General features: G+C 40.7%; 1 protein-coding gene across 2 annotated transcripts in view; it reads left to right on the top strand.

Annotated features, from left to right (window-relative positions):
• FAM184B (family with sequence similarity 184 member B) overlaps window positions 1–26,285 on the top strand; it is a 165,437-nt gene that overhangs the window by 25,219 nt on the left and 113,933 nt on the right. The window lies entirely within an intron of this gene.

Raw genomic sequence — 26,285 nt, 5'->3', positions numbered from 1 at the left:
TTCACTACATCTGTATCTTTGGGGTAAATACCCAGAAGTGCAATTGCAGGATCATAGGGAAGCTCTATTTTTAATTTCTTAAGGAATCTCCACACTCTTTTCCAAAGTGGCTGCACCAACTTGCATTCCCACCAACAGTGTAAGAGGGCTCCCGTTTCTCCACATCCTCTCCAACACATGTTGTTTCCTGTCTTGTTAATTTTGGCCATTCTAACTGGTGAAGGTGGTATCTCAATGTGGTTTTGATTTGAATCTCCCTGATGGCAAGTGATGATGAACATTTTTTTATGTGTCTGTTAGCCATTTTATGTCTTCAATGGAGAAGTGTCTGTTCATGTCTTCTGCCCATTTTTTGACATGATTATCTGTTTTGTGTGTGTTGAGTTTGAGGAGTTCTTTATAGATCCTGGATATCAACCCTCGTACTGTCATTTGTGAATATCTTCTCCCATTCCGTGGGTTGCTTTTTTGTATTGTTGACTGTTTCCTTTGCTGTGCAGAAGCTTTTGATTTTGATGAAGTCCCAAAAATTCATTTTCACTTTTGTTTCCTTTGCCTTTGGAGACATATCTTGAAAGAAGTTGCTGTGGCTGATGTTGAAGAGGTTACTGCCTAAGTTCTCCTCTAGAATTCTGATGGATTCCTGTCTCAAGTTGAGGTCTTTTATCCATTTTGAGTTTATCTTTGTGTGTGGTGTAAAAGAATGGTTGAGTTTCATTCTTCTACACATAGCTGTCCAATTTTTCCAGCACCATTTATTGAAGAGACTGTTTTTTTTTTCCACTGTATATTTTTTCCTATTTTGTCAAAGATTATTTGACCACAGAGTTGAGGGTCCATATCTGGGCTCTCTACTCTGTTCCACTGGTCTATGTGTCTGTTTTTATGCCAGTACCATGCTGTCTTGGTGATCACAGCTTTGTAGTAAAGCTTGAAATCAGGCAATGTGATGCCCCCAGTTTTGTTTTTCTTTTTCAACATTTCCTTAGCAATTTGGGGTCTCTTCTGATTCCTTGCAAATTTTAGGATTGTTTGCTCCAGCTCTTTGAAAAATGCCAGTGGAATTTTGATGGGAATGGCATTGAAAGTATAGATTGCTCTAGGCAGTATAGACATTTTAAGAATATTTATTTTTCCAATCCATGAACATGGAATGGTCTTCCATCTTTCTATGTCTTCTTCAATTTCTTTCATGAGTGTTCTGTAGTTCCTCAGTACAGATCCTTTATCTCTTTGATTAGGTTTATTCCCAGGTATCTTATGGTTCTTGGTACTATAGTAAATGGAATTGGTTCTCTAATTTCCCTTTCTTTATTTTCATTGTTAGTGTATAAGAAAGCAACTGATTTCTTTACATTGATTTTGTATCCTGCCACATTACTGAATTGCTGAATGAGTTCTAGTAGTTTGGGGATGGAGGCTTTTGGGTTTTCCATTTAAAGGATCATGTCATCTGCAAAGAGAGAGAGTTTGACTTCTTCATTACCAATCTGAATACCTTTTATTTCTCTTTGTTGTCTGATTGCTGTTGCTAGGATTTCTAATACTATGTTGAACAAGAGTGGTGAGAGTGGGCATCCTTGTCGTGTTCTTGATCTCAAAGGGAAGGCTGTCAGCTTTTTCCCATTGAGGATGATATTCACTCTGGGTTTTTCATAGATTTTATGAAGTTGAGGAATGTTCCTTCTATCCTTATACTTGAAGTGTTTTAATCAAGAACGGATGCTTCATTTTGTCAAATGCTTTTTCTGCATCAATTGACCTCTCAATTGATGACCTCTTCTCTCTTCTCTTATTGATTTGTTATGAAACCAGCATTACCCTGATCCCCAAACCAGGCAAAGACCCCACCAAAAATGAGAATTTCAGACCAATATCCCTGATGAATATGGATGCTAAGATTCTCAACAAGATCCTAATTAACAGGATCCAACAGTACATTAAAAAGATTATCCACTGAAGGACCTCAATGTGAGAAAGGAATCCATCAAAATCCTTGAGGAGAACATGGACAGCAACCTCTTTGACCTCAGCTGCAGCAACTTCTTCCTAGGAACATCACCAAAGGCAAAGGAAGCAAGGGCAAAAATGAACTATTGGGACTTCATCAAGATCAAAAGCTTTTGCACAGCAAAGGAAACAGTTAACAAAACTAAAAGACAACTGACAGAATGGGAGAAGATATTTGAAAATGACATATCAGATAAAGGACTAGTATCCAAAATCTATAAAGAGCTTAGCAAACTCAACACCTGAAGAACAAATAATCCAATCAAGAAATGGGCAGAGGACATGAACAGGCATTTCTGCTAAGAAGACATCCAGATGGCCAACAGACTCATGAAAAAGTGCTCCACATCACTTGGCATCAGGGAAATACAACTCAAAACCACAATGAGATATCACCTCACACCAGTCAGAATGCCTAAAATTAACAAGTCAGGAAATGACAGATGCTGGTGAGGATGTGGAGAAAGGGGAACCCTCCTACACTGTTGGTGGGAATGCAAGCTGGTGCAACCGCTCTGGAAAACAGCATGGAGGTTCCCCCAAAAGTTGAAAATAGAGCTACCTTATGACCCAGCAATCGCACTACTGGTTATTTACCTTAAATATACAAACGTAGTGATCTGAAGGGCATGTGCAACCTGAGTGTTTATAGCAGCAATGTCCACAATAGCCAAACTATGGAAAGAACCTAGATATCTATCAAAAGATGGATGGATAAAGAAGATGTGGTATATATATATATATATATATATATATATATATATATATATACACACATAAAGGAATACTATGCAGCCATCAAAAGAAATGAAATCTTGCCATTTGCAACAATGTGGATGGAACTAGAGGGTATCATGCTTAGCGAAATAAGTCAATCAGAGAAAGACAACTGTCATATGATCTCCCTGATATGAGGAAGTAGAGAGGCAACGTGGGGGGTTTGGGGGGTAGGAAAAGAATAAATGAAACAAGATGGGATCAGGAGGGAGACAAACCGTAAGAGACTCTTAATCTCACAAAACAAAGTGAGGGTTGCCAGGGGTAGAGGGGTAGGGAGAGGGTGGTAGGGTTATGGACATTGGGAGGGTATGTGCTATGGTGAGTGCAAAGTGTGTAAGAAGTGTGTAAACCTGGTGACTCACAGACCTGTACCCTTGGGGCTAATAATACATTATATGTTTATAAAAAAATTTAAAAAATTTAAAAAAAAGATTATCCACCATGACCAGGTGAGATTTATCCCTGGGTTGCAAGGGTGAAGGTTCAACATTCACAAATCAATCTCTCTTCTGTTCTAATCATCTGTCTATTTTGTGTATAGAACCATGCTATTTAATTATTATAACTTTATATTAAGTTTTGATATCTGATAGGATAGTCCACTCTTCCTACACTTGATTTCTAAAATAGTTCCTGGATTACTGACCTGTTTTCCTATGTGAATAGAAAAAATCCTGTTGATGTTTGCATAGGGATTATATTGCACTTACACATTAGTGTAGAGAGAATTTACATATTATATTAAGCACTCCTATTCAAAACCAGAGAAGGTGTTCTCATTTACTCTTTTATATCTCACAGCTTCGAAATTTTCTAGATCGAAATTCTACATAGTTCTTAAATTTGTTCCTGCGCGTGTGTGTGTGTGTGTGTGTATTCGCTGCTGTCGTATATAGAACATTTCCTCCCTTAATGTGGGTTTGGAACCTCGGATTTCCTGGAGTGACAATCAAAGCTGGCCTGTAGGTGGAGGGCAGTTAGAGACTAAAGAAAGAGGCGGACCACCCTAGGTTTGGAGGTGGCAGGTGTAAAAAACAAGGAAGCTAGCATATGAGCCTGTTGTGGGTGGTTCCCAAAGGAGAACTTCGCCCCACCACCAGAATCTTAAAAGTTTATGTGGAGGCTCTAACCAGGTTCAGTCACCTATTTAGTTCAGATGGTCACAGCAACACATTACTCTCTCAAGTCTGTGGCCTTGAAAATGGCTCCAAGTGTGGGAACAGTGGGTAGAACAAACATTCCTGGGACTGGGCAGGGTGTGAGGATCCTCCAATCCCTCCCGCCCAGCTCGTAGTTCAGCTGTGGGAACATCCTCTCTATGACCACCTCTACATTTAATCCTTTTCAGCTGGTTATATTTATAATTAGCAAAGTCAGTGAATCATGTATTTTAAGGCTAGTCAATTTTTAAAGGCCTCTAGAGAGTGACAGTCATCCCAGTATTTAATAACCTTTTGGTCTGAATTACTTGATTGTGGAAATTATTGACAACAGGGGAGCTGATTTGAGTAAGTGGGAAAATTTCCTTATTGCTACCTTGAAAATAATGCTACATTCCATTTAAATACATTTTTAAAACTTTTTATTTGCATAAAACTTACATACAGAGCAGGTTTTAAAACCCGTTTTAGTAAAACTTGGTCTTATAAGTTCCAGCTGATTTATTTATTCTTAAACCATTTTTTTTACAAGATTTTATTTATTTATTTGACAGAGAGAGATCACAAGTAGGCAGAGAGGCAGGCAGAGAGAGACAGAGGGAAGCTGGCTCCTGCTGAGCAGAGAGCCCAATGTGGGGCTCCATCCCAGGACCCTGAGATCATGACCTGAGCCAAAGGCAGAGGCTTTAACCCACTGAGCCACCCAGGCGCCCCTCCTAAACCATTTTTGGGATCCTTCTTATGCTAGACACTTGGTCAGGAATAACCTGTTCTAGCTCTCCTCACCTGCTGCAACTAGTACTGAAGACCCCTAAGCTCAGTCGTGCCCACTCGGAGCCAGTGAAAACAGAGCTATTATGGTGTAACAAGAGCTTCCATTACCTTCCATGGTGGGCTTGGAATTTATTGGCTTCCCTGAACTCCTGGACCCCTAGAAGCAGCTTCCATCCCACCACACCTCTGCCTTTCTGACCTGCTTACCTAGTTCTTTAGGACTAGAATTATCTGGTCTAGATTCCCTGCCCCTTGGTTGAGCTCTTTCTTCAACTGGCTAGACCTCCCTGGAGCCACACCTCTGCTTGGAGTTGGCACTTGTGGCTATGGGATGAATATTGCTTCAACCTAGATGTTGGAGCTGGCCCAGAGAGGACCTGATTTTGCCACCTCTCTTAGGCACTATGTTTGGGGTCCCAGAAAGTCAGTCAGGACACAAAGAGTGGAAGACTCAACAACAATATAAAGTTTAGAGGTGTGTTGCATCATATAGCAGGAAGCCAGGAGGCAGAGCCCCTCTCTTTCCACAGCCAGGTGGTTCAGCGTCTCTAGGAGCTCATCACAGGCCAAATGCTTTCCATCTTCCTAGTCCTCTACATATCAATGCTTTCTCCCCTCTGACTTCCAAGGTGGCTGCAGCAATTCCCGGCAGGGCACAGAGACATGACCATCTGCAAAGGAGAAGGGCATTTCCTCCCATGTGCTGCTTCCTATTAGTAAGGAAATCTTTCCCAGAAGTCCTTCAGCAAATTCCTTGTTGGGTCTCCTTGGTCAAGATGGATTTCCACACCCAAACCAGAGGCAGTCTCTGATAAGGGAAACAAGACTGCGAGACATGGCTGAGATAATGTATAATTTGTCCTAATTCACCCCCTGAGTCCATGGGAGGGGAACTGCTGAATGAAACTGGAGTTCTGTTGGCAAGGGAGAGGCCGAGAAAGGGTGTTAGGCAGGCACTATTAGGTTTAAGATACTGGAGAATAAAAGTCTAATATTGGAATGGAAACCTGAGCTAACAGCTATGCATTTTTCCATTAGTCAGAGGTCATTTTCTCCCCAGGAGACACTGGGTTCTCATTTAGGGGCTATTGTCCCCACAGGGACTTTTGGTAATGTCTAGAGCCATTTTTGGTTATCACAGTGGGGAGGGGGGAAGGGGAGGAATGTCTGGCAGGATGCTCCCTAACATCCAACACTGCATGAGGCAATTGTGACAACAAAGACTTATCCAGCCCTAAATGACAATAGTGCCAAGATAGAGAAACTCAATTTGTAGGAAAATACGAAGCATGATGAATTGAAAGAATAACACTGCTTTAATGAACATTTGTAAAGTGTTGTAGCTCATTTTTTTTACACCTCTCTGATACTGGTTTGTAATGTCTGATGGATATTTCTGGAAATCAAGGGTCACAGGGTTCAAACAGGACGAGGGGAAGTGTATCAACAATTTTTGCCAGCAAACTTGTGAAGATGAAAGAAGAAACACCTAATGATGGCAGGGGTGTGGCAGAGCAGGCCTGTGGCAGTGCCAAATGGTCCCACTGTTCTCAAAAACAGTTTGATGATATGTACAATTACTCCTAAAATCCTGCCCTCTCAGGCGCCTTCGTGGCTCAGTTGGATAAGCGACTGCCTTCAGCTCAGGTCATGGTCCTGGAGTCCTGGGATCGAGTCCAACATTGAGCTCCCAGCTCCATGGGGTGATTGTTTCTCCCTCTGACCTCCCCTTTCTTGTTCTCTCTCACTCTGTGTCTCTCTCTCTCTCAAAATAAATAAATAAAATCTAAAAAAAAAAAAAAAAATCCTGCCCTCTTATTGTCGCATTCCCCTTCTAAAAATTCTCCTAAGGGAAATATCCAAACTATGACAAAAGCCTTATTGCAAATCTTTATTCTAAACACCATTATTTATAAGCAAACATTGGGAATAACTTAAACTTCCAAAGGCACGTGTATATAACAATAAAATAAGATTGAGATATATATGATGGAATTTTATGCCCACAATAAGTATAACATTTATGAAGGAAAAATACACTTATGTTTATGAAGAAAAAAAAATACTTATAAGGGTAAATAAAAAAGTGAGGAAATGAAATTGAATACATACCATGATCATAATTATGATAATACCTTAAAACGTTAAGTACAAATGTAACCTGGCAGGAAACACACCATAATTTGAGTATGACTTTATTCTCCTTCTGGTTTGTTTTTTTTTTAAGGTAATGCAGCCATGTTTATTTAAGTTTATTGTGTTCAAGGCAACAAATGCAAAATATCTAGGCCATGCTAACAATTCAATTTTTAGATCTATTTCCAGTATTTTAAACTTCTGATCTCCCTCTTCTGGCTTACTTTTTCCTTATCTCAGAGGTTCCTGAATGAGGGCCCATAAACAGTAAGAGGCTTATGGATATATTTCAGGATATATTTCCCTTAAAAGGGATATATTTCCCTTAAAATTGTAGGATATATGTTTTCTCTCTTTTTTTAAAAGGATAATTTGGGTGCCTGGGTAACTCAGTTCAGCATCTGACTCTTGATTTCGGCTTAGGTCATGATTTCGGGATTGTGAAATCAAGCCCTGCATTGGGCTGAGTGGGGAGTCTGCATGAGATTCTCTCTCTCTCTCTCCCCCCGCCCTCGACAACCCTCCCCCATCCCCGCTTGTGTACTCTCTCGCTCTCTCTCACTCTCAAATAAATAATAAATAAATAAATAGGATATTAGGATATTATAATTCAGAGCAGTTATTTTTAATTTAAATTCAGTTAATTAACAATAGTGTATTATTAATTTCAGAGGTAGAGTTTAGTGATTCATCAGTCTTATATAACACCCAGTGCTCATTACATCCCATGTCCTCCTTAATGCCCATCACCCAGTTACCCCATCCCTTCATCCCCCTCCCTACAGCAAAGCTCAGTTTTTTCCTGTAATTAAGAGTCTCTTATGGGTCTGTCTTCCTTTCTGATTTCATCTTGTTTTATTCCCCCCATCCCCTGTACTTCTCTGTTTTGTTTAAGTTCCACACATGAGTGTAATGATATGATAATTGCCTTTTTCCTTCCTTAGCATAATACCCTCTAGTTTCATCCAAGTCATTGCAAATGGCAAGATATTATTTTTTTAATTGAGATATAATGTATTATTTACCCCAGGGGTATAGGTCTGTGAATCATCATGCTTACACATTTCACAGCACACACCATAGCACATAACCTCCCCAATGTCCATAACCCAGCCACCCTATCCCTACCCACCCCCACTCCCAGCAACCCTTACTTTGTTTTGTGAGACTAAGAGTCTTTCTGGTTTGTCTCCCTCCTGATCTCATCTTGTTTCATTTTTTTCCTTCCCTATCCCCACAAACCCCTACCCTGCCTCTCAAATTCCTCATATCATAGAGATAATATGATAATTGTCTTTTTCTGATTGACTTATTTTTCTCAGCATAATACCCTCTAGTTCTATCCACATCATTCCAAATGGCAATATTTCATTTCTTTTGATGGCTGCATAGTATTCCATTGTGTATATGTACCACATCTTCTTTATCCATTCATCTGTTGATAGACATCTAGGTTCCTTCCATAGTTTGGCTATTGTGGACATGGCTGCTATAAACATTCAGGTTGCACATGCCCTTCAGATCACTACGTTTGTTATCTTTAGGGTAAATACCCAGTAGTGTGATTGCTGGGTCATTAAAAAAAAGTCTATTTTCAACTTTTTGAGGAACCTCCATGCTGTTTTCCAGAGCAGTTGCACCAGCTTACATTCCCACCAACATATCAGGGTTCTCCTTTCTCTGCATCCTTGCCAGCATCTGTCATTTCCTGACTTGTTAATTTTAGCCATTCTGACTGGTGTGAGGTGGTATCTCATTGTGGTTTTGATTTGTATTTCCCTGATGCTGAGTGATGTGGAGCACTTTTTCATGTGTCTGTTGGCTATCTGGGTGTCTTCTTTGCAGAAATATCTGTTCAGGGGCGCCTGGGTGGCTCAGTGGGTTAAGCCTCTGCCTTCGGCTCAGGTCATGATCCCAGGGGCCTGGGATCGAGTCCCGCATTGGGCTCTCTGCTCAGCAAGGAGCCTGCTTCTCCTCATCTCTCTCTCTGTCTGTCTCTCTGCCTATTTGTGATCTCTCTCTCTGTCAAATAAATAAATAAAATCTTAAAAAAAAAAAGAAATATCTGTTCATGTCTTCTGGCCACTTCTTTTTTTTTTTTTTTTAATTTCTTTTCAGTGTAACAGTATTCATTGTTTTTGCATCACACCCAGTGCTCCATGCAATACATGCCCTCCTTAATACCCACCACCTGGCTCCCCCAACCTCCCACCCCCCACCACATCAAAACCCTCAGGTTGTTTTCCAGAGTCCTTAGTCTCTCATTGTTCACCACCCATTCCAATTTCCCTCAACTCCCGTCTTAATTGGATTATTTGTTCTTTGGATATTGAGTTTGATAAGTTCCTTATAGATTTTGGGTACTAGTCCTTTATCTGGTATGTCATTTGTGAATATCTTCTTCCATTCTGTCAGTTGTCTTTTGTTTTGTTGACTATTTATTTTGCTGTGCAAAAGCTTCTGATCTTCATGAAGTCCCAGCAGTTCATTTTTGCCCTTGTTTTTCTTGCCTTTGGCAATGTTTCTAGGAAGAAATTGCTGTGTCTGAGATCAAAGAGGTTGCTGCCTGTGTTCTTTTCAAGGATTTTAATGGATTCTTGTCTCATACTGAGGTCTTTCATCCATTTGGAGTCTATTTTTGTGTGTGGTGTAAGGAAATGGTCCAGTTTTAATCTTCTGCATGTGGCTATCTAATTTTCCCAACACCATTTATTGAAGAGACTGTCTTTTTTCCACTGGACATTCTTTCCTGCTTTGTTGAGATTAGTAGACCATAGAGTTGAGGGTCTATTTCTGGGCTCTCTATTCTGTTCCTTTGATCTATGTGTCTGTTTTTGTGCCAGTACCATACTGTATTGAGGATTATAGCTTTGTAATAGAGCTGGAAGTCTGGAATTGTGATGCTACCAACTTTGGCTTTCTTTGTCAACATTCCTCTGGCTTTTGGGGTCTTTTCTGGTTCCATATAAATTTTAGGATTATTTGTTCCATTCCTTTGAAAAAAACTGGTATTTTGAAGGGGATTGCATTAAATGTGTACATTGCTTTAGGTAGCATGGACATTTTCACAATATTTGTTCTTCCAGTCCATGAACATGGAACGTTTTTCCATTTCATTGTGTCTTCCTCAATTTCTTTCATGAGTACTTTATAGTTTCCTGAGTACAGATTCTTTGCCTCTTTGGTTAAGTTTATTTCTAGGTATCTTATGGTTTTGGGTGTAATTGTAAATGAGATCGACTCCTTAATTTTTCTTTCTTCTGTCTTGCTGTTGGTGTATAGAAATGCAACTGATTTCCTTGCATTGATTTTATATCCTGACACTTCACTGAATTCCTGTATGAGTTCTAGCAGATTTGGAGTGGAGTCTTTTGGGTTTTCCACATAGATTATCTTGTCATCTGTGAAGAGTGAGAGTCTGACTTCTTTGCTGATTTGGATATATTTTATTTCTTTTTGTTGTCTGATTGCTGAGGCTAGGACTTCTATTACTATGTTGAATATCAGTGGTGATAGTGGACATCCCTGCCATGTTCCTCACCTTAGGGGAAAAGCTCTCAGTTTTCCCCATTGAGAATGATATTCACTGTGGGTTTTTCATAGATGGCTTAGATATTGAGGTATGTACTCTCTATGCCCATACTGTGAAGAATTTTGATCAAGAAAGAATGCTATGATTTATCAAATGCATTTTCAGGGTCTATTGAGAGTATCATATGGTTCTCGTTCTTTCTTTTATTAATGTGTTGTATCACATTGATTGATTTGTGGATATTGAACCAAACTTGCAGTCCTGGAATAAATCCCACTTGGTTGTGGTGAATAATCCTTTTACTGTACTGTTGGATCCTATTGGCTAGTATTTTGGTGAGAATTTTTGCATCCATGTTCATCAAGGCTATATTGTTCTGTAATTCTCCTTTTTGATGGGGTCTTTGTCTGATTTGGGGATCAGGTAATGCTGACCTCGTAAAATGAGTTTGGAAGTTTTCCTTCCATTTCTATTTTTTGGAACAATTTCAGGAGAGTAGGTATTAATTCTTCTTTAAATGTTTGGTAGAATTCCCCTGGGAAGCCGTCTGGGCCTGGGCTCTTATTTGTTGGGTAAATTTTTATGATTGCTTCAATCTCCTTACTGGGTCTCCTTATGGTCTGTTCATGTTTTCTATTTCTTCCTGGTTCAGTTTTGGTAGTTTATATGTCTCTAGGAATGCATCCATTTCTTCCAGATTGTCAAATTTGCTGTCCTGTGGTTGCTCATAATATGTTCTTAAAATCGTTTATATTTCTTTGGTGTTGGTTGTGATCTCTCCTCTTTCATTCATGATTTTATTAATTTGGGTCCTTTCTCTTTTCTTTTTGATAAGTCTGGTCAGGGGTTTATCAATATTATTAATTCTTTCAAAGAACCAACTCCTAGTTCTGTTGATCTGTTGTACTGTTATTTCTGTTTGTATTTCATTGATTTCTGCTCTAATCTTTATGATTTCTCTTTTCCTGCTGGGTTTAGGCTTTCTTTGCTGTTCTTTCTCTGGCTCCTTTAGGTGTAGGATTAGGTTGTGTACTTGAGACCTTTCTTGTTTCTTGTGAAAGGCTTGTATCACTATGTACTGTCCTCTCAGGACTGCCTTTGTTGTGTCCCACAGATTTTGAACAGTTGTGTTTTCATTTCATTTGTTCCCATGAATTTTTAAAATTCTTCTTTAATTCTCTGGTTGACCCATTCACTCTTTAGTAGGATACTTTTTAGCCTTCATGTATTTGGGTTCTTTCCAACTTTCCTCTTATGGTTGAGTTCTAGTTTCAAAGCATTGTGGTTTGAAAATATGCTGGGAATGATCCAAGTCTTTTCATACTGGTTGAGGCCTGATTGTGACTCAGGATGTGATCTATTCTGGAGAATGTTTCATGTGCACTCAAGAAGAATCTGTATTCTGTATTCCTTTGCTGTGCAAATGCTCTTTGTCTTGATTAAGTCCCATTAGTTCATTTTTGCCTTTGTTTCTCCTGCCTTTGGAGATGTGTCTAGCAAGAAGTTGTTGTGACTGAAGTCAAAGAAGTTGCTGCCTGTGTTCTCCTCTAGGATTTTGATGGATTTCTGTCTCACATTTAAGTCTTCCATCCATTTTGAGTCTATTTCTGTGGAAGGTGTAAGAAAATGGTTGAGTTTCATATCCACACGTTGATGTCCAATTTTCCCAACACCATTTGTTGAAGAGATTGTCTTTTATCCATTGGATATTCTTTCCTGATTTCCTGAAGATGAGTAGACCATAGAGTTGAGAGTCCATTTCTGAACTGTCTATTCTGTTCCATTGATCTATGTGTCTGTTTTTGTGCCAGTGCCATACTGTCTTGATGATTATATCTTTGTAATAGAGCTTGAAGTCTGGAATTGTGATGCCACCAACTTTGGCTTTCTGTTTCAATATTTCTTTGGCTCTTTGGGGTCTTTTCTGATTCCATATGATTTTAGGATTGTTTGTTCCAGCTATGTGAAAAGTGTTGATGGTATTTTGATAGGGATTGCATTGAATGTATAGACTGCTCTGGGTAGCGTAGATATTTTAACAATATTTGTTCTTCCAATGCGTGAGCATGGAATATTTTTCCATTTCTTTGTGTCTGCCTTAATTTCTTTCTTGAGTGTTCTATAGTTTTCAGAGTACAGATTCTTTAACTCTTTGGTTAGATTTATTTCTAGGTATGTAATTTTTTATGCAGTTGTGAATGGGATCAATTCCTTAATCTCTCTTTCTTCTGTCTTATTGTTAGTGTATAGAAATGCAGCTGATTACTGTGCATTGAATTTTATATCCTGACATTTTGGTGAATTCCTGTATGAGTTCTAGAAATTTGGGGGTGGAGTGTTTTGGGTTTTCCACGTAGATTATCATGTCATCTGTGAAGAGTGAGAGTTTGACTTCTTCTTTGCCAATTCAGATGTCTTTAACTTCTTGTTGTTGTCTGATTGCTGAGGGTAGGACTTCTAGTACTATGTTGAACAACAGTGGTGAAAGTGGTCATCGCTGCAGTGTCCTGACATGAGGAGAAAAGCTCTCAGTTTTTTCTGAGATATTCACTGTTGGCTTTTCATATGTTGCTTTTATGATGTTGAGGTATGTCCCCCTGTCCCTATACTCTGAGGAGTTTTAATCAAAAAAGGATGTTGTATTTTGTTAAATGCTTTTTCTGCATCATTTTCATTTGTTTCCATGAATTTTTAAAATTCTTCTTTAATTTCCTGGTTGACCCATTCATTCATTAGTAGGATGCTCTTTAACCTCTATGCATTTGAATTGTTTCCAAATTTCCTCTTGCGATTGAGTTCAAGTTTCAAAGCACTATGGTCTGAAATTATGCAAGGAATAATCCCAGTCTTATGGCACCAGTTGAGACCTGATCTGTGACCCAGTATGTGATCTCTTCTGGGGAATATTCCATGTAGACTCAAGAAGAATGTATATTCAGTTGCTTTATGATGGAATGGGCAGAAGGTTTTTTTTTAAATTGTTCTTTTGGAAATGAAATCTTGCCATTTGCAATGACATGGATGGAAATAGAGGGTATTATGTTTAGTGAAATAAGTCAATCAGAGAAAGACAATTATCATATGATCTCCCTGATATGAGGAAATTGAGAGGCAATGTGGGGGGTTTAGGGAGTAGGAAAAGAATAAATGAAACAAGTTGGAATTGGGAGGGAGACAAACCATAAGAAACTCTTAATCTCACAAAACAAACTGAGGGTTGCTGGGAGTAGGGGAATGGGAGAGTGTGGTGGGGTTATGGACTTTGGGGAGGGTATGAGCTGTGGTGAGTGCTGTGAAGTGTGTAAACCTGGCGACTCACAGACCTGTAACCCTGGGACTAATAATACATTATATGTTAATTAAAAAATAAAAATATATATAAAAATTTAAGAAATTGTTCTTTTGATTTACTTTTACCTTGACCTCATACTACTTTTACAATGATGAGTTCCAAGGTATTATAATGAAAGACAAAATGATTTTTTTAAAAGTATACAAATGATTGAAATGTAAGGGACAAAGCTACATCAAATCCAAGGGCAAGTATGGGTCAGCTCTGAGGATTGTCAATGAACCAAAGGATCTTGATCCCCATTTCTACTAGGGACAACACTTTTGAGGATGCCCTAACTGATAGTTGATTCTTTTGGGCCCAGTTAACCTTGGGAGACAGATGGGGTGGTTAGATACTCCCTCCTGGCACTGTGAGATGCCCCAGAATGCCAGCTGAGGGGATGAGAGCAGAGATCCTGCAACCTCACAGAGAGTTTTATAGGAAGCACCATTCTGAGTTCTACCACATATTATGCCAGGGAAGAAAAACAGCCCTTACTGCTTCTGGCTCTTTCTCCACTCCTTGTTTACCTTGTGTTTTATCTAGATGAGAGAGCTATTCCCTAAACTCCTGAAGTGATGTTCTGTGTCTGTATCACAGATCACTAAAATAAGGTCCAAACCAGAAACTGAGATAGAACTGAGGGTCCATACTCTCTCCTGTGGTCTCTTCTTTGATTGTTGACAAATACCAGAATTCCTCAGCTTCCCAGGTGTTATCTAAATATTCTGGAAGTGACTTCACCACCTTACCACCTGGGGAATAAATTCTTTCTCATTTTTTATGACCTGCTGAAATGTTACCACCTATAAGAAATCACCTTGTGACCCCCCCCAACCATGCAGAGTTGATGGTGCCATTTGGCTTCCCACAACACACTATAGGTTCTCAGTAAATAATTACTGTAAAACTTAAGAAAAACGTAAATTTACTTTATCACAGGCTTTCATTTCTCAGAATTTATGCCATAAACAACCAGCATCAGAGTCACTAGGGAACTTGATTTACATGGAACACTACATCTAAAACTAATGATGTACTGTATGGTGACTAACATAGCACAATAAAGAAATAAATAAAAATAAATAAATAAAATATACAAATGGCCATCAGATACATGAAAAAAATGGGGGGAGGAGGAGGAACCTGGGTGGCTTAGCCGGTTGAGTCTTACTTTTGATTTCACCTCAGGCAATGATCTCAGGGTCATGAGATCAAGTCCTGCATACAGCTCCCTGCTCAGTAGGGAGTCTGTTTATCCTTCTCCTTCTGCTCCTCCCGCTGTTCACGCTCTCTCTCTCTCACTCTCAAATAAATAAATAAATAAAAATACTTTCAATTTAAATAATAAAAACTTAAAAAGGAGCAGATTCCCAGGAGCCACCATCCTCCTCATGAGTGAAGCTCCCTATGAGTTGGGTTCAAGAATATGTATTTTTATAAGTTGCTTTTTCTGTGTATTGAAGTGTGAGAACCAACAGCTTTGGCAAAGTGATGGTTTAAGCCATGTATGGAGTTTTCAGCCAGCCCCTAAGTGCTCTGTAGCCATTTGAAATATTGACCAGAATTATTTTCCTTTCTTGATAAGATATTACCAATAGGAAGGTTCTTTAAAGTGACAAAAATCAAACATAGTAAGGATCAGAGGCCCCAATAGTTGTGGATGAGAGATCAAGATGCTCAGCCCTCTTCCTCATCTTTGATCAAAAGGATAACCTTCTAGAATCTCAAAAATAGGTGAAATTGTAGAGCTATCAGGGATGCAGAAATCCACTCCAATCCCTTTCATGTTACAGATGAGAAATAGAGCATTGATGTGTGTCAGTTTGGATCCTCCAAAAAGTGAACACCAAGACCAATTTAGATGTGCAAGAGTTTTATTGGGAGAAATGTCTGAAGAGCAAAGAGAGAGGGAAAATGAGTAGACAGGGAACACTCCCTTGATGCAGACCTGGCATTTATGAGAGGAGAAGGAAAGATGCAGGATTGGGTGGGATAAATGGCAGACCACAGTATAGCTAAGAAGGTGTCTTGGCCAGACCAATGAGGAGCTCTTGAAAAGACAGAACGTTATAGAAATTTTGTGTTGGGCAGAAATAGCTCAAACTTGGCACCCACATTTAACTTGGCTGTTGGCTCAAAGCAGCTTTGGGGGATCATTGTCTTGGTGTGAATGTCGCAGTGAATCCGAGGATGTGAAAGGTAGAAGCTGTTAAGTGACTGTACTCCTGATATGAGTGTCTCTGGAAGGCATTTCTGAGTGGCAGACCTCCATGACTACAATGGCATGCTCAATGTCACAGTTAGTAGCAGAACAAGGACTACTCTCTAATCCAGAATTCTTTCTAGGTTATTATACAAGGCATTATTCCTTCACTGTCTAACCCCATCCCACACCCCCAGCTGGTGTACGTTTGAACTTGATCTTGTGGATACTGGAACTAGACCTCAGTCCTCTGAGAGGTGAAGAAGGTAAGACTAGTCAGGTAAGAAAAGGAAAGGGAGTGATGCAGGGAAGATTTTAAGTCTTTGGGGGAAAGAGTGAGACCTACAGCTGACTAGGGTACAGTGGGTCTGTTTGTCTGTCTGTCCAGAGTACCTTTTATTTCCCTCCTTTGGAGAACTTTCCTTTTTCAAATGGCTCTGAAAGCATCTCAGTCTTGTTCCTCCATTTTCCATCCCAGCCATAGTAGATGACCTAGGCAGGGAGATTCTTCTCTGAATTGATATTCAAACATTCTGAAGTGGCTTGGGGAAGAAGATCACTGAAGGAACGAAGAGGGTGGAATGGCTGGTGAGAAACAGTGTCTGGAGATCCCAAAGAGACAAATCCTGATTAATCCTGCTTTCATTATTCTCAACATGGGAGCCAAGGTAATTGTTATAAAATGTGCCTCAGATCATGTCACCGTGCTCAAAACTCTCCAGGGCTTTCATCTCACAGGGGGTAAAATCCCAGTTTCTTTGATGACCTGTGAGACCTCCATGACCTGGCCCCAGCACCTCTAACCTGCTGTGCATTCTCCATAGCTCACCCTTCTCCAACCATACCTGTTGATATTCTGCCCACACACAGCCTTGCACCTCTGTCAGTAGTGCTATTTCCTTAGACACTGCACTGTTTGCTCTTTCCTTTCATCACATTTTCCCTCAAATGTTACTTTCTCAGAGGAGCCTTCTTTCACCATCCTCTGTAAAATTTTAACTGTTATACCCCAAACATCCCTTCCTTACTCTATGCTTTTCTTTAACAGTTATCACTAACTAACAATTTGTTTACTTATTTCACATATTTATTGTCTGACTCTCTCGCTAGAATATTAGCTTTGTGCACACAAGTGTTTGGGTATGCTTCAAGTGTGCTGTACCCCCAATACTGAGAACCGTACCTGAAATATAGCAGGCCTTCAATATATTTGCTAAACAATTAAATGAAAGGGGAAGGTGTACATCAGGAGAGATATACTTCACTTCCTAATAGTAATTTCTTTTTCTTTCAATGAAATTAGTAATAGGTATATATTTTTTAAGAAAAACAGTGAGTTGGCTCTTTATTCCCTCCAGCTACAAAAATCCAGAATAAACGACCATATGGTTTTGTAGTTTGCTTTACATGTGGAGCCAACAGCGAAGACTACTATGATGGAAAAGGAAATACAGGATATAAAACATAATCCCTCATGAGGCTTTATGATATGAATTGCCTGGTAGCTTAGAGGTTATTTTTTATAAATATTTAATAAGTATCATCATGAAAACATTCATCTCTCCCAGCCAGCTTCCAGCTGGGCAGCTGCCACTCTTCCTTGTCTGCCTATCGTGACCCAAACAATGAGGCCAGCCTGACAGTGGACTCTTCCAAAAGCAAGATTATGTGTTATTTCAAGAAGTGAAGAGTTTAAACAGCACTCAATTGGGCCTTAACAGCTACAGCGAAAAATCCCTGGTTATCCCCCAAATATTCCCTGAACTATAAATATCTTTACATGTTTTATATATGTATGCACAATATTAATTTTATATTATCTTTGTGGTATGGCCCATTTAATACATACCCATTTGTTTACAAGATACATTCACAGGTTGGAGTTGAAGAGTCATGTTGTAGGGAGCCAGGCTTTTATATCTCTCTGCTCTGCCATGCTAGCTGCAAGGCTTCACCCTCAACATCACCTCATGGTTCAAGGTGACTTTTGGATCTCCAGCCAGGGAAATCCCTTTCTACACTGCTGGAAGGAGAGGGGTGAACATGGGTGCATCTCTCCCATTTAAGAAGGCTTTCTGGAAGCCCTCTTAATAGTCTTGTTAACAATTCATTCATTCAGCTACGTAAAGCTTAACCATGTGGTCACAATTACCTAGAGGAGAGTCTGGAGATGGTGTTATTAACAGGATACCAGCTAAAAAATAAGATTCTGGGGATAGGCAAATTGGTGAGCAGAACACCGTGCCCTGGTTACCAGGGCTAAAGGAAGACTTTAACTACACAGGGGTAGCAAAGATCAGCATGAGGCTAGCCACCAGGAATTGAAATCTAAGCAAAGTGTCCACTGCACCTTAGTATCAGAGTTGCCAAGGAAAACACAGTGGATAGAATGATGGTTTGCTCACATGGAAAGAGATCTGCTGCAGTCATGTGCATGGGTCTCTCATGGCTAGTGAATGCCCAGCAGCTGACATAGCCTAATAGTGGCAATTGTACATCTGTGGAAGGACCCCTCCTCCCTTGTGGTGTCTGAAATACTGAAATCTGTGAGTATGCCCAGGGGTCAGTGGCTCACACACTCAAGCAGAGCAAAGGAACACATATTGAACCTGAAACGGGGAAAGAAGTTTCCATACAAATCAATAAGCTTGTCAGAGGCTGCGTGGGCTCTTCATCTCTAGGTAAGGAAGCGTTCCAGGCCAAAGCCCATTCGTATGTGACCAAGCAGGGGTGCAAAGCTTTTATGCACGGTGGTGCCTCTTCCAACACTTGGAGCCTCAGCCACAAATCATGATGTGCTGTGATGGGGGCTCCAAGGGGATGTTGACAGATCCCATGGGGGTGCACAGAAGGGAGTAATACATTCATCTCTACCCTCTTTAAGAAAAGAAAGTGATGGAAATAAAAGGACCCATGTCTTTTTCTCCATCTTCACACTAGAAGAGAACTGCCCTTAGGTTAGGAGAGAGTAACTCACGGTGGCCAGTTGATTGCCTAGGGACTCAGGAGATATTACCTTGAATGAGTGAATGAATGAATGAATTCCTCATAGTGGCACTGGAGGAGCTTTTGGAAGGCAGGTGACATCATCACATCCGGAACTTAGCATTCAGGAGGGTTTCACAAGGGAGAGGATAGCAGGAAAGACAGAGGGAGAGGTGTGAGCAAAAGTAGGAGATCTGAAGGTGCGTGGCATGTTGAGAGAGCCGTGTGTAACCCTGTGTCACTGCAGCTTGGGGTCTGAGGGAGAGGTGGCAGGATTTGAAACTTGGTTGTGTGGAGCCTTGACTGCCATGTTGAGGAGCATCATTTGATTCAGTGTGCAGTGGGGATCTGGGGGCAGTGCCGGGGTAGAGACTTGGTGTGTGGTGTGGAGGACAACTGGAAGGGAGAGAAGGAGCTGCACAAGGGGAGGCTTAGCTGGGATGAAAAGGTCCTGAGGGCAGGACAAGGTGGAGGAACAAAAGAAGGAGGGATGGAAGTGAGGGCTTCCCTGCGGTCAGGGAAGTCACCTCAGTCTTCAGTAACCAAGTGTTGTGGGCAGAGGAGGAAAGGGCAAGAGTGGATGTCTGATTTCCTACCTGGGTGACTTCATCATGGCATCAAGAAGCAGGTGGGCATAGCTGGGAGAAGAGGGTGATTTCACTGAGGGACATGTTGTGTGGTGAGTCCTGCATCACTGCTCCTAGACTATCTCCTCCTGTCTCCTTGCTTCCACGCTGCTTGCGTGTGATTTATGCTTAACTCAGTACCCAAAATGAGCCCCTCCAAGTCATGTTACAGCCACCCTTCAGTTCAAACCCACCAGTGGCAGTCATCCCTGGGTGAAAGCCAGAGTCCTTGACTGAACCGCTCAGGTTCCCCTGACCTCCCTGACTTTATTCCTGTTACTGTCCCCTGGGTCACTCCCTTCCAGCCCCACTGGCCTCAGGACCCTTACCTTGGCATTGAGTTCTTCATGCACATGTCTGCCTGGCTTCTCATCTTTGCCTGAATCTCTTAGTAAGGCTAACCTGAACCATCTTGTTTCACCCTCTGTCTCCATACTTCTGATCTCCCTTCTCTGATCTACTTTTTCAAGTTCTGCATTTACCACTGTCCAATGTGTCATAATAAGCTCATTCATTATACCTGTTGGTTTTTTTTTTAAGAGATTTTACTTTATTTTATTTTCATTTTTGTATTTTTTATTTTATTTTTGTTTTTTAAAACTCTATTTAAATCCAATCTCTTGGGTTTTCTTTAAAAAGATTTTATTTTTAAGTAATCTCTATACCCAACATGGGACCCAAGCCCACAACCCTGAGAGCAAAAGTCTCACGCTCTACCCACTGAGCCAGCCAGGTGCCCCTATTATATCTATTGTTCATTGTCTGCCTCCCTGTCACCACTATCCCCTTCCTGCCATCCTGAGACTACAATCAATTCAACTCCATGAGGGTAGTTATCTTTGTATATTGTGCCCACTTATGTGTTCCAAGAACCTAATACAATGTCTGGGACATAATAAAAGCTTAATAAAAACAATTTATTGAATACCTGTGGAGATATTGAGTGGCTGTAGGAAACGCTGGCCTATTCTGTACAGAGGTAAGAACTGAAGAGGGAAAATCTGATGTGGACCCTGGGGCAGCTATTCTTAGATACAGACACAGGACTTGAGATTTCCCTGCCTGGGGAGAGGACTTCCACCCATGGAGGGAAATCAAATTAGGGAAGAGACTCACCAGAAATGTACACAGACAAAAAACCAACCTCAGAGTCCATCTAGCCGGGGGGCAGGGGGGTGTCACATGGTGTGGATACTTGAATCCTAGTTCCATACAAGAAATTCAGGCTGCCTGCCTTAATTCAGAGAACAGTGCCTTGTGGCCGCAGGGCTTTCTGTAGCAGTAGAACTAAGATTTTGGAGTCAGACAAGTTTAGGTTCTTGGCCCAGTTCACTCACTAGCTGTATGACCGTGGCAAATTATTTGTTCTCTTTGTTACTTAGTACTCTTCTGTAAGAGGATCATAGTACTACCTTCATAATTTTATTAATACTACTCTCATCGTTATTAAGTGAGATGATGTCAAGGTACTTATATAGACACCATTCCTGACATAAAATTAAGCACTGACAAATGTCAGTTATTGTGGTGATAAAGAGGAGAAGGATGGGTATCCAAGCACCTAGGAATTATATCAAACACATATCCTTAACTTTTCTCTCACTCACATCTCTGTACTTGTCTGGGTAGTAGTCATTCTTTTTACTAATTGGCTTTTTTCATAGGATGGAGAGCAAGGCCACAGGTCACTGTGAATCATACTCTTCCAACCCTCAGATCCAACAGGTGAGAGAGAGATTCTATCGCACTTCAGTGGAGAAAATCCTAGGAAGGACCCTGTTTGCACTTGCTTGTATCATATGCCCATCCTGTGCCAATCACTTTGGTCAGAGGGATGGAGTTCTAACACCAGCTCAGCTGAGGATACCTACTCCCCCCCCTCTGCCAGAGAGTCTGCCACAGATGGCATGTGGGATATTATATTTCCTGGGAAAATAGAGAAAGTGGCCGCCACTCTATACCCAATTACTATGTCATTTTGTACCATGTCATAGCTAATGGTTTACATATTTGTTGCTAAATTGGAGACTCCCATGGCAAGGACCATAGCTTCTGTATTTTTGCATCTCCTTATCGCTAGCATAGTGCTTGACAAAGGGAAGGAATGCTATAAATGCAGAATATTGAACTGCAGTTGGCTAGATCAGAGAGTAACAGGTTTCATAGGTGATACCTGAGAGATAGAAATGGGATCTTAAGAGAGTCCCACAGGCTCCAACTTTAGGGTGTTCTGAGGCCCCTTATCCTTCTCATGAGGGACTTCAACGTTCAGTGGAAGGAACACTGAAGATCAAGAGATAAAGCCAGTCATGACTTTTCCACATAAGCTATGTGATTGTGTAGAAATCAGTAGATTAGGGACATGCTTGCCTTCTTTATGAAGTGAGGAAAATGGTTTCAGTGGGTGTTATGTTGCTTACAATCTTAAAATTCTATGAATATAGTTACCTTTCTTTTTGGCATTTATTGACTCCTTTTGAGCCTCTGTTCAACACATGAGCAATGTCACCCAGGTAACATTTTTTAAAGGGCATTGTGTTTATCTGGCACAACTGAGAAATTTTTTTTTAATTTATAGAATATTTATTTCTAAGTTTTTTCTTTTTCTTTTTTTTTTACATTTCTTTTTTTATTAATTAATTTATTTTCAGAAAAACAGTATTCATTATTTTTTCACCACACCCAGTGCTCCATGAATCCGTGCCCTGTATAATACCCACCACCTGGTACCCCAACCTCCCACCACCCTGCCACTTCAAACCCCTCAGATTGTTTTTCAGAGTCCATAGTCTCTCATGATTCACCTCCCCTTCCAATTTACCCCAACTCCCTTCTCCTCTCTAACTCCCCTTGTCCTCCATGCTATTTGTTATGCTCCACAAATAAGTGAAGCCATATGATAATCGACTCCCTCTGCTTGACTTATTTCACTCAGCATAATCTCTTCCAGTCCCATCCATGTATTATGCCTACATCAGAAAGGATGAATACCCAACTTTTGTAGCAACAACTGAGAAATTTTATCAATACCTTTTCAATTTTATCCAAAAACTCAATTTAGAAAAAAAGAACTGTTGGACTGAAAATCAGGGGACAAGTTCTAGATTCATTTCTGTCCTAATGACATGAAGGTTACTGGCAAAATTGCATAAACCCTGTGAGCCTTGATTCCTCATCTGTACATAAGACAACTAGTGGAGATTCAGTGAAAGGCAAGACCTGACTTTTCACTTTCTAAGGCCCTGGTGTGGGGGAAACAGACTGTTTCCTCTTTTTCCCTTTATTTTTATTTTTTTACTTTTAAGCTTTATTTATTTATTTTATGGAGGGGAGGGGAAGAGAGAGAGAGAGAAAGAGAATCTCAAGCAGACTCCCCACTGAGCATGGAACCCGCTGTTTTCATGACACTGAGATCATGACCTAAACCACAATCAAGAGTCAGATGCTTAACTGACTGAGCCACCCAGGTGTCCACTTTTTTCATAGTTGTCATCTTTATATTTGCTTTTTGATGATGGAAAAAGAAATGCCCATGACAGAGATTAAAGAAGTTACCAGCTTTTAATTTAAAACATTCCCACTTTATCCAATACTAATATTGGTTATAGAAAAGCTACATGGTTAATTGGTTCAGACATTTTTTGTGCTTTATTTAGTGATTTTATCTATTTTGAGAGAGAGAGAGAGCAGGGGGAGGGGCAGAGGTAGAGAGAGAGAGAGACCCTCAAGCAGACTCCACGCTGAGCTCGAAGCCTGATGGCGAGACTCAATCCCACAACCAGGAGCTCACATCCATCCCTTTGGGAAATATCAGTTCAGTATGACCATTTTGTTTACTAGGAGAGGAAATGGAAGAACTTGCCTTAGATCACACTTCTTGAAAGGGGCAAAATGGGGCCTTGGAGCTCGGATCTCTTATCAGCTGGCCCTGGGCTTCCCTCATCACCTCACAGGGTCTTGGGCCTGTACCATCCCTCTGCCTGGAAGTTTGCCTCCTCCTTTGCGTATGCACGTTTGCTTCTGGTTTCCTCTCTGAGAGTAGAGACCAAGTCCTAATCTTTTCTCTGTCTCCTCCAACTTTGGAGTTGGTGCTCTGTAAACTGCATTGGGTTTTCTTGGAAGGATCAGGAATATGAGTTGTAGTGGACATCTGTTCTTGCTGGCAAAATGTACCCCACTGCAGTCTCTAGTCTTTGTGGTTGAGGCAGGTCAACCTCATTTCCTGGATCCCACATGACCTGAGCTTAGCTGATCAGTGTAGTCTATCCCATTGGCTACAGGAATTTGTGTGAGAAACCATGACTCTTATGGGGTGAATAGAGTCTGCCCTGAGACTTGTTGAAATGGTTGACAAAGAGGTGCTGTCTTTCTAGGGGCATGCAAAGTTGGTAAAATGTAATCCTGAAGCTGTCTGTGGTACTTTGCTAAGAACCTCCTGAGTGATAAAGACAATTCAAAGAAAAGCAAAACTATGAGATGGAAGGAGGTAGAGTCAATATGACATTTGAGAGCCTGGGTCTATCCATACCTGAAGCTAAGTCTGGCTCTGGACTTTTCAGGTACATGAGTCAATAAATTGCCTTTTTCCCAACATGGTGAATTTGGGTTTCTGTTTTTGTATCTGGGAGAGACATGATTGTTAAATCTGCACATTTCTAGGATTTGGTTGCTACAAAATAAAGATTTTTTTCATTATTTTTAAAATATTTTATTTACTTATTTTAGAGAGAGAGAGAGAGCCCATGTGGGGGCTGGGAAGGTGCAGAGGGAGAGAGAGAATCTCAAGTAGGTTACATGCTCAGCGGGGAGCCCAGAGGGGCTTGATCTCACAAGCCTGTGATCATAATTTGAGCAGAAGTCAAGAGTCAGACCCTCAACTGACTGAGCCACCCAGTGTCCCCTTAAAACATAAAGATTTTAAGGGGGAGTTTCACATATTTTTACTGGACAAGAAGGATAAGACCAAAACATGCTGGGAATGAATTATTCCATAATTCCTGGACCTTTCTTTCTCTTTTAAAAGCCAAGAAGGGACTTTCAGAAGTATATAATAAGTACATTTTTTGTCCTTTAATGCTGACAGATTTTTTAAGATTGGCTTGGGGAACTCAGCCAAGAGAAGGAAGATTGTCACCATTAGTGAAAATAAAGTGATTAGATGATTTTATACATAATTTTGTTATCAGAACCCACTCTGGCAACCTCCCAGATGCTCACCTACAGAATGTTCTGTTAGGAGTTTTTGCAACCCCAGAGACAGCTATGAGATCTGAACTAAGTGAAAAGAGCACTGGATTCAGGGACTGACTCATATTAGGTTTTCAGTAAATGCTTATTGAAGAATAATTTATACTATTTTCTTTTTTAAAATCATTTATTTATTTATTTATTTATTTGGGAAAGAGAAAGTGCAAGCTGGGGGAGGAGCAGAGAGGGAGAGAAAGGGAGGGGGAAAGAACCTCAAACAGACTCCCCGCTGAGCACAGAGCCCATCATAGTCTCCATCTCAAGATGCTGGGATCATGACCTAAGACCAAACCAAGAGTCCAACACAACTGACTGAGCCACCCAGGGACTACTCTACTATTTTCTGACCTTATTACCTAGGTGAATAAAATTGCATTTTTCCACCAGTGACATGAAGATAATAATGGTGTACTCCTCTTCCCTGGCAGCTCTGCATAATTTCACTTGGCATATATCACATCTGAATGGTGTCCTCTCTCTGTCACATGGAGTTCTTCATTCACTTTTCCATCTCACTCATTCATTCCTTTACTTTCTGTCCATTTCTAGACGAGGGATTCTGTTAGGTGGTTAGGATAATGTGCTGTGTAACAAATAGTCCCTGCTAGTTTACTCCAGTAACCTCTCACTGAGGACCTACTGTGTGCCTGCTAGATCCCTGGCCCAGGGCTGGATGTCTGGACTCAAAGGTGAAGAAGTCATGGCTATCCTTACAAACCAGCAGGCTCTACAGTGATGAATCCCTATAGACCCTGTCCAACCCTCAAGGGCACTAGGACAAGAAAAGCTTGAGGACCACTGATGTGGCTGATAAAGGGCCCCCAAAGATTATTCAGTAGGATTGTCATGTAGCCCACAGAGTTAGAAAGAACACTCTGGTGAGCAAGGGATAAAGGGGAGAGTGGTTTGGGGAGATTATTCCAGAAAGGTAGAGGCCATATAGAGGGCACATGTGCCCTCAAGTTTACAAAAGCCAAATGCTCTTGCTGTTGTTGTTACATTTGTTTCAAGGAGAGGTTTATGCGAGGTTGACCTCAAGAGCTCAGCTCTGAAAGCAGACAGAAGCTACACCTACTATGACATCCACAGCATCCATTATTTGTCTGTGACCTGTGGTTCCCTGTCTCCTGATTCAAAAAGCTTTTCATACCTCATTACACCCACAGCATCAAGACTCTCTTAAACTCTTCTCCTCTGTGGAACCAGGGACCTAAATGGAAAAAACAATACATATGTCATTGGGCCGTTCAGACCAAAATAGACCAGCCCATGGAGGCATCACAGTTAATGCCAGATCTCTTGGGTGGAGGCCTCAGGACTTTATTTCTTCCTTGTCAGGTTGCCAGACCTTTGTCTCAGACCCAGACACTTGTGGATGAACTGATGCAGAACAGTTTGATGGTCTAGCCCTAACTTAAAATAAAAGAAAAAAAAACCTAGATTGTTTTCTGATTATAATTGAAGCATATACTCATAGAAAAAAATGGGAAATGCA

Source organism: Mustela erminea, chromosome 2 (assembly GCF_009829155.1).
Source record: "Mustela erminea isolate mMusErm1 chromosome 2, mMusErm1.Pri, whole genome shotgun sequence".
In the NCBI taxonomy this organism is placed as follows: domain Eukaryota; kingdom Metazoa; phylum Chordata; class Mammalia; order Carnivora; family Mustelidae; genus Mustela; species Mustela erminea.
Note: the sequence above shows the minus strand (reverse complement) of the source record. Positions and strands in the feature narration are given on the sequence as shown.